The sequence below is a fragment of the Limanda limanda genome, unplaced genomic scaffold (assembly GCF_963576545.1).
Source record: "Limanda limanda unplaced genomic scaffold, fLimLim1.1 SCAFFOLD_31, whole genome shotgun sequence".
Classification (NCBI taxonomy): domain Eukaryota; kingdom Metazoa; phylum Chordata; class Actinopteri; order Pleuronectiformes; family Pleuronectidae; genus Limanda; species Limanda limanda.
In genome coordinates this window covers 805,380-815,209 of record NW_026870508.1, presented here as the reverse complement: position 1 = coordinate 815,209, position 9,830 = coordinate 805,380, and positions in this window count along the sequence as shown.

Genomic DNA, 9,830 nt, shown 5'->3' with positions numbered 1-9,830 from the left:
TTTTTGTGAAGGTCGGAGAGACTTGGAAAGTGGTTGCATCTGGACTAATTTGGGTCCTGCGGATCGATTGGTACCATCCCCGAGCTTGTACGACCTTCGGAAGAGGTCGACCGACGAAATTCCCCCAAATCTGAGGAGATATTCTTGAATAACTTTTTTTTTGAAGGTCGGAGAGACTTGCAAGTAGGCTCTACACCCACTAAATGGGGTTGTGCGCATCGATCGGTACCATCCTTGAGCTTCTCCGACTTTCGGAAGGGTTAGGGTTAGGGTTAGGGATGAAAGCACATAGGAGAAAGAGATATTCTTGAATAACTTTTTTTGTGAAGGTCGGAGAGACTTGCAAGTAGGCTCTACCCCCACTAAATGGGGTAGCGCGCATCGATCGGTACCATCCTTGAGCTTCTCCGACTTTCGGAAGGGTTAGGGTTAGGGTTAGGGATGAAAGCACATAGGAGAAAGAGATATTCTTGAATAACTTTTTTTGTGAAGGTCGGAGAGACTTGGAAAGTGGTTGCATCTGGACTAATTTGGGTTCTGCGGATCGATTGGTACCATCCCCGAGCTTGTACGACCTTCGGAAGAGGTCGACCGACGAAATTCCCCCAAATCTGAGGAGATATTCTTGAATAACTTTTTTTGTGAAGGTCGGAGAGACTTGCAAGTAGGCTCTACCCCCACTAAATGGGGTAGCGCGCATCGATCGGTACCATCCTTGAGCTTCTCCGACTTTCGGAAGGGTTAGGGTTAGGGATGAAAGCACATAGGAGAAAGAGATATTCTTGAATAACTTTTTTTGTGAAGGTCGGAGAGACTTGGAAAGTGGTTGCATCTGGACTAATTTGGGTCCTGCGGATCGATTGGTACCATCCCCGAGCTTGTACGACCTTCGGAAGAGGTCGACCGACGAAATTCCCCCAAATCTGAGGAGATATTCTTGAATAACTTTTTTTTGAAGGTCGGAGAGACTTGCAAGTAGGCTCTACCCCCACTAAATGGGGTAGCGCGCATCGATCGGTACCATCCTTGAGCTTCTCCGACTTTCGGAAGGGTTAGGGTTAGGGTTAGGGATGAAAGCACATAGGAGAAAGAGATATTCTTGAATAACTTTTTTTGTGAAAGTCGGAGAGACTTGCAAGTAGGCTCTACCCCCACTAAATGGGGTAGCGCGCATCGATCGGTACCATCCTTGAGCTTCTCCGACTTTCGGAAGGGTTAGGGTTAGGGTTAGGGATGAAAGCACATAGGAGAAAGAGATATTCTTGAATAACTTTTTTTGTGAAGGTCGGAGAGACTTGCAAGTAGGCTCTACCCCCACTAAATGGGGTAGCGCACATCGATCGGTACCATCCTTGAGCTTCTCCGACTTTCGGAAGGGTTAGGGTTAGGGTTAGGGATGAAAGCACATAGGAGAAAGAGATATTCTTGAATAACTTTTTTTGTGAAGGTCGGAGAGACTTGCAAGTAGGCTCTACCCCCACTAAATGGGGTAGCGCACATCGATCGGTACCATCCTTGAGCTTCTCCGACTTTCGGAAGGGTTAGGGTTAGGGTTAGGGATGAAAGCACATAGGAGAAAGAGATATTCTTGAATAACTTTTTTTGTGAAGGTCGGAGAGACTTGGAAAGTGGTTGCATCTGGACTAATTTGGGTCCTGCGGATCGATTAGTACCATCCCCGAGCTTGTAAGACCTTCGGAAGAGGTCGACCGACGAAATTCCCCCAAATCTGAGGAGATATTCTTGAATAACTTTTTTTTTGAAGGTCGGAGAGACTTGCAAGTAGGCTCTACCCCCACTAAATGGGGTGGCGCGCATCGATCGGTACCATCCTTGAGCTTCTCCGACTTTCGGAAGGGTTAGGGTTAGGGTTAGGGATGAAAGCACATAGGAGAAAGAGATATTCTTGAATAACTTTTTTTGTGAAGGTTGGAGAGACTTGCAAGTAGGCTCTACCCCCACTAAATGGGGTAGCGCGCATCGATCGGTACCATCCTTGAGCTTCTCCGACTTTTGGAAGGGTTAGGGTTAGGGTTAGGGATGAAAGCACATAGGAGAAAGAGATATTCTTGAATAACTTTTTTTGTGAAGGTCGGAGAGACTTGGAAAGTGGTTGCATCTGGACTAATTTGGGTCCTGCGGATCGATTGGTACCATCCCCGAGCTTGTACGACCTTCGGAAGAGGTCGACCGACGAAATTCCCCCAAATCTGAGGAGATATTCTTGAATAACTTTTTTTGTGAAGGTCGGAGAGACTTGCAAGTAGGCTCTACTCCCACTAAATGGGGTAGCGCGCATCGATCGGTACCATCCTTGAGCTTCTCCGACTTTCGGAAGGGTTAGGGTTAGGGTTAGGGATGAAAGCACATAGGAGAAAGAGATATTCTTGAATAACTTTTTTTGTGAAGGTCGGAGAGACTTGGAAAGTGGTTGCATCTGGACTAATTTGGGTCCTGCGGATCGATTGGTACCATCCCCGAGCTTGTACGACCTTCGGAAGAGGTCGACCGACGAAATTCCCCCAAATCTGAGGAGATATTCTTGAATAACTTTTTTTTGAAGGTCGGAGAGACTTGCAAGTAGGCTCTACCCCCACTAAATGGGGTAGCGCGCATCGATCGGTACCATCCTTGAGCTTCTCCGACTTTCGGAAGGGTTAGGGTTAGGGTTAGGGATGAAAGCACATAGGAGAAAGAGATATTCTTGAATAACTTTTTTTGTGAAGGTCGGAGAGACTTGCAAGTAGGCTCTACCCCCACTAAATGGGGTAGCGCGCATCGATCGGTACCATCCTTGAGCTTCTCCGACTTTCGGAAGGGTTAGGGTTAGGGTTAGGGATGAAAGCACATAGGAGAAAGAGATATTCTTGAATAACTTTTTTTTTGAAGGTCGGAGAGACTTGCAAGTAGTCTCTACCCCCACTAAATGGGGTTGTGCGCATCGATCGGTACCATCCTTGAGCTTCTCCGACTTTCGGAAGGGTTAGGGTTAGGGTTAGGGATGAAAGCACATAGGAGAAAGAGATATTCTTGAATAACTTTTTTTGTGAAGGTCGGAGAGACTTGGAAAGTGGTTGCATCTGGACTAATTTGGGTCCTGCGGATCGATTGGTACCATCCCCGAGCTTGTACGACCTTCGGAAGAGGTCGACCGACGAAATTCCCCCAAATCTGAGGAGATATTCTTGAATAACTTTTTTTGTGAAGGTCGGAGAGACTTGCAAGTAGGCTCTACCCCCACTAAATGGGGTAGCGCGCATCGATCGGTACCATCCTTGAGCTTCTCCGACTTTCGGAAGGGTTAGGGTTAGGGTTAGGGATGAAAGCACATAGGAGAAAGAGATATTCTTGAATAACTTTTTTTGTGAAGGTCGGAGAGACTTGGAAAGTGGTTGCATCTGGACTAATTTGGGTCCTGCGGATCGATTGGTACCATCCCCGAGCTTGTACGACCTTCGGAAGAGGTCGACCGACGAAATTCCCCCAAATCTGAGGAGATATTCTTGAATAACTTTTTTTTGAAGGTCGGAGAGACTTGCAAGTAGGCTCTACCCCCACTAAATGGGGTAGCGCGCATCGATCGGTACCATCCTTGAGCTTCTCCGACTTTCGGAAGGGTTAGGGTTAGGGTTAGGGATGAAAGCACATAGGAGAAAGAGATATTCTTGAATAACTTTTTTTGTGAAGGTCGGAGAGACTTGCAAGTAGGCTCTACCCCCACTAAATGGGGTAGCGCGCATCGATCGGTACCATCCTTGAGCTTCTCCAACTTTCGGAAGGGTTAGGGTTAGGGTTAGGGATGAAAGCACATAGGAGAAAGAGATATTCTTGAATAACTTTTTTTGTGAAGGTCGGAGAGACTTGCAAGTAGGCTCTACCCCCACTAAATGGGGTAGCGCACATCGATCGGTACCATCCTTGAGCTTCTCCGACTTTTGGAAGGGTTAGGGTTAGGGTTAGGGATGAAAGCACATAGGAGAAAGAGATATTCTTGAATAACTTTTTTTGTGAAGGTCGGAGAGACTTGGAAAGTGGTTGCATCTGGACTAATATGGGTCCTGCGGATCGATTGGTACCATCCCCGAGCTTGTACGACCTTCGGAAGAGGTCGACCGACGAAATTCCCCCAAATCTGAGGAGATATTCTTGAATAACTTTTTTTGTGAAGGTCGGAGAGACTTGCAAGTAGGCTCTACCCCCACTAAATGGGGTAGCGCGCATCGATCGGTACCATCCTTGAGCTTCTCCGACTTTCGGAAGGGTTAGGGTTAGGGTTAGGGATGAAAGCACATAGGAGAAAGAGATATTCTTGAATAACTTTTTTTGTGAAGGTCGGAGAGACTTGGAAAGTGGTTGCATCTAGACTAATTTGGGTCCTGCGGATCGATTGGTACCATCCCCGAGCTTGTACGACCTTCGGAAGAGGTTGACCGACGAAATTCCCCCAAATCTGAGGAGATATTCTTGAATAACTTTTTTTTGAAGGTCGGAGAGACTTGCAAGTAGGCTCTACCCCCACTAAATGGGGTAGCGCGCATCGATCGGTACCATCCTTGAGCTTCTCCGACTTTCGGAAGGGTTAGGGTTAGGGTTAGGGATGAAAGCACATAGGAGAAAGAGATATTCTTGAATAACTTTTTTTGTGAAGGTCGGAGAGACTTGCAAGTAGGCTCTACCCCCACTAAATGGGGTAGCGCGCATCGATCTGTACCATCCTTGAGCTTCTCCGACTTTCGGAAGGGTTAGGGTTAGGGTTAGGGATGAAAGCACATAGGAGAAAGAGATATTCTTGAATAACTTTTTTTGTGAAGGTCGGAGAGACTTGCAAGTAGGCTCTACCCCCACTAAATGGGGTAGCGCACATCGATCGGTACCATCCTTGAGCTTCTCCGACTTTCGGAAGGGTTAGGGTTAGGGTTAGGGATGAAAGCACATAGGAGAAAGAGATATTCTTGAATAACTTTTTTTGTGAAGGTCGGAGAGACTTGGAAAGTGGTTGCATCTGGACTAATTTGGGTCCTGCGGATCGATTAGTACCATCCCCGAGCTTGTACGACCTTCGGAAGAGGTCGACCGACGAAATTCCCCCAAATCTGAGGAGATATTCTTGAATAACTTTTTTTTGAAGGTCGGAGAGACTTGCAAGTAGGCTCTACCCCCACTAAATGGGGTAGCGCGCATCGATCGGTACCATCCTTGAGCTTCTCCGACTTTCGGAAGGGTTAGGGTTAGGGTTAGGGATGAAAGCACATAGGAGAAAGAGATATTCTTGAATAACTTTTTTTGTGAAGGTCGGAGAGACTTGCAAGTAGGCTCTACCCCCACTAAATGGGGTAGCGCGCATCGATCGGTACCATCCTTGAGCTTCTCCGACTTTCGGAAGGGTTAGGGTTAGGGTTAGGGATGAAAGCACATAGGAGAAAGAGATATTCTTGAATAACTTTTTTTGTGAAGGTCGGAGAGACTTGCAAGTAGGCTCTACCCCCACTAAATGGGGTAGCGCACATCGATCGGTACCATCCTTGAGCTTCTCCGACTTTCGGAAGGGTTAGGGTTAGGGTTAGGGATGAAAGCACATAGGAGAAAGAGATATTCTTGAATAACTTTTTTTGTGAAGGTCGGAGAGACTTGGAAAGTGGTTGCATCTGGACTAATTTGGGTCCTGCGGATCGATTGGTACCATCCCCGAGCTTGTACGACCTTCGGAAGAGGTCGACCGACGAAATTCCCCCAAATCTGAGGAGATATTCTTGAATAACTTTTTTTTTGAAGGTCGGAGAGACTTGCAAGTAGGCTCTACCCCCACTAAATGGGGTTGCGCGCATCGATCGGTACCATCCTTGAGCTTCTCCGACTTTCGGAAGGGTTAGGGTTAGGGTTAGGGATGAAAGCACATAGGAGAAAGAGATATTCTTGAATAACTTTTTTTGTGAAGGTCGGAGAGACTTGCAAGTAGGCTTTACCCCCACTAAATGGGGTAGCGCGCATCGATCGGTACCATCCTTGAGCTTCTCCGACTTTCGGAAGGGTTAGGGTTAGGGTTAGGGATGAAAGCACATAGGAGAAAGAGATATTCTTGAATAACTTTTTTTGTGAAGGTCGGAGAGACTTGCAAGTAGGCTCTACCCCCACTAAATGGGGTAGCGCGCATCGATCGGTACCATCCTTGAGCTTCTCCGACTTTCGGAAGGGTTAGGGTTAGGGTTAGGGATGAAAGCACATAGGAGAAAGAGATATTCTTGAATAACTTTTTTTGTGAAGGTCGGAGAGACTTGCAAGTAGGCTCTACCCCCACTAAATGGGGTAGCGCACATCGATCGGTACCATCCTTGAGCTTCTCCGACTTTCGGAAGGGTTACGGTTAGGGTTAGGGATGAAAGCACATAGGAGAAAGAGATATTCTTGAATAACTTTTTTTGTGAAGGTCGGAGAGACTTGGAAAGTGGTTGCATCTGGACTAATTTGGGTCCTGCGGATCGATTGGTACCATCCCCGAGCTTGTACGACCTTCGGAAGAGGTCGACCGACGAAATTCCCCCAAATCTGAGGAGATATTCTTGAATAACTTTTTTTTGAAGGTCGGAGAGACTTGCAAGTAGGCTCTACCCCCACTAAATGGGGTAGCGCGCATCGATCGGTACCATCCTTGAGCTTCTCCGACTTTCGGAAGGGTTAGGGTTAGGGTTAGGGATGAAAGCACATAGGAGAAAGAGATATTCTTGAATAACTTTTTTTGTGAAGGTCGGAGAGACTTGCAAGTAGGCTCTACCCCCACTAAATGGGGTAGCGCGCATCGATCGGTACCATCCTTGAGCTTCTCCGACTTTCGGAAGGGTTAGGGTTAGGGTTAGGGATGAAAGCACATAGGAGAAAGAGATATTCTTGAATAACTTTTTTTGTGAAGGTCGGAGAGACTTGCAAGTAGGCTCTACCCCCACTAAATGGGGTAGCGCACATCGATCGGTACCATCCTTGAGCTTCTCCGACTTTCGGAAGGGTTAGGGTTAGGGTTAGGGATGAAAGCACATAGGAGAAAGAGATATTCTTGAATAACTTTTTTTGTGAAGGTCGGAGAGACTTGGAAAGTGGTTGCATCTGGACTAATTTGGGTCCTGCGGATCGATTGGTACCATCCCCGAGCTTGTACGACCTTCGGAAGAGGTCGACCGACGAAATTCCCCCAAATCTGAGGAGATATTCTTGAATAACTTTTTTTTTGAAGGTCGGAGAGACTTGCAAGTAGGCTCTACCCCCACTAAATGGGGTTGCGCGCATCGATCGGTACCATCCTTGAGCTTCTCCGACTTTCGGAAGGGTTAGGGTTAGGGTTAGGGATGAAAGCACATAGGAGAAAGAGATATTCTTGAATAACTTTTTTTGTGAAGGTCGGAGAGACTTGCAAGTAGGCTCTACCCCCACTAAATGGGGTAGCGCGCATCGATCGGTACCATCCTTGAGCTTCTCCGACTTTCGGAAGGGTTAGGGTTAGGGTTAGGGATGAAAGCACATAGGAGAAAGAGATATTCTTGAATAACTTTTTTTGTGAAGGTCGGAGAGACTTGCAAGTAGGCTCTACCCCCACTAAATGGGGTAGCGCGCATCGATCGGTACCATCCTTGAGCTTCTCCGACTTTCGGAAGGGTTAGGGTTAGGGTTAGGGATGAAAGCACATAGGAGAAAGAGATATTCTTGAATAACTTTTTTTGTGAAGGTCGGAGAGACTTGCAAGTAGGCTCTACCCCCACTAAATGGGGTAGCGCACATCGATCGGTACCATCCTTGAGCTTCTCCGACTTTCGGAAGGGTTAGGGTTAGGGTTAGGGATGAAAGCACATAGGAGAAAGAGATATTCTTGAATAACTTTTTTTGTGAAGGTCGGAGAGACTTGAAAAGTGGTTGCATCTGGACTAATTTGGGTCCTGCGGATCGATTGGTACCATCCCCGAGCTTGTACGACCTTCGGAAGAGGTCGACCGACGAAATTCCCCCAAATCTGAGGAGATATTCTTGAATAACTTTTTTTTTGAAGGTCGGAGAGACTTGCAAGTAGTCTCTACCCCCACTAAATGGGGTTGTGCGCATCGATCGGTACCATCCTTGAGCTTCTCCGACTTTCGGAAGGGTTAGGGTTAGGGTTAGGGATGAAAGCACATAGGAGAAAGAGATATTCTTGAATAACTTTTTTTGTGAAGGTCGGAGAGACTTGGAAAGTGGTTGCATCTGGACTAATTTGGGTCCTGCGGATCGATTGGTACCATCCCCGAGCTTGTACGACCTTCGGAAGAGGTCGACCGACGAAATTCCCCCAAATCTGAGGAGATATTCTTGAATAACTTTTTTTGTGAAGGTCGGAGAGACTTGCAAGTAGGCTCTACCCCCACTAAATGGGGTAGCGCGCATCGATCGGTACCATCCTTGAGCTTCTCCGACTTTCGGAAGGGTTAGGGTTAGGGTTAGGGATGAAAGCACATAGGAGAAAGAGATATTCTTGAATAACTTTTTTTGTGAAGGTCGGAGAGACTTGGAAAGTGGTTGCATCTGGACTAATTTGGGTCCTGCGGATCGATTGGTACCATCCCCGAGCTTGTACGACCTTCGGAAGAGGTCGACCGACGAAATTCCCCCAAATCTGAGGAGATATTCTTGAATAACTTTTTTTTGAAGGTCGGAGAGACTTGCAAGTAGGCTCTACCCCCACTAAATGGGGTAGCGCGCATCGATCGGTACCATCCTTGAGCTTCTCCGACTTTCGGAAGGGTTAGGGTTAGGGTTAGGGATGAAAGCACATAGGAGAAAGAGATATTCTTGAATAACTTTTTTTGTGAAGGTCGGAGAGACTTGCAAGTAGGCTCTACCCCCACTAAATGGGGTAGCGCGCATCGATCGGTACCATCCTTGAGCTTCTCCGACTTTCGGAAGGGTTAGGGTTAGGGTTAGGGATGAAAGCACATAGGAGAAAGAGATATTCTTGAATAACTTTTTTTGTGAAGGTCGGAGAGACTTGCAAGTAGGCTCTACCCCCACTAAATGGGGTAGCGCACATCGATCGGTACCATCCTTGAGCTTCTCCGACTTTTGGAAGGGTTAGGGTTAGGGTTAGGGATGAAAGCACATAGGAGAAAGAGATATTCTTGAATAACTTTTTTTGTGAAGGTCGGAGAGACTTGGAAAGTGGTTGCATCTGGACTAATTTGGGTCCTGCGGATCGATTGGTACCATCCCCGAGCTTGTACGACCTTCGGAAGAGGTCGACCGACGAAATTCCCCCAAATCTGAGGAGATATTCTTGAATAACTTTTTTTGTGAAGGTCGGAGAGACTTGCAAGTAGGCTCTACCCCCACTAAATGGGGTAGCGCGCATCGATCGGTACCATCCTTGAGCTTCTCCGACTTTCGGAAGGGTTAGGGTTAGGGTTAGGGATGAAAGCACATAGGAGAAAGAGATATTCTTGAATAACTTTTTTTGTGAAGGTCGGAGAGACTTGGAAAGTGGTTGCATCTGGACTAATTTGGGTCCTGCGGATCGATTGGTACCATCCCCGAGCTTGTACGACCTTCGGAAGAGGTCGACCGACGAAATTCCCCCAAATCTGAGGAGATATTCTTGAATAACTTTTTTTTGAAGGTCGGAGAGACTTGCAAGTAGGCTCTACCCCCACTAAATGGGGTAGCGCGCATCGATCGGTACCATCCTTGAGCTTCTCCGACTTTCGGAAGGGTTAGGGTTAGGGTTAGGGATGAAAGCACATAGGAGAAAGAGATATTCTTGAATAACTTTTTTTGTGAAGGTCGGAGAGACTTGCAAGTAGGCTCTACCCCCACTAAATGGG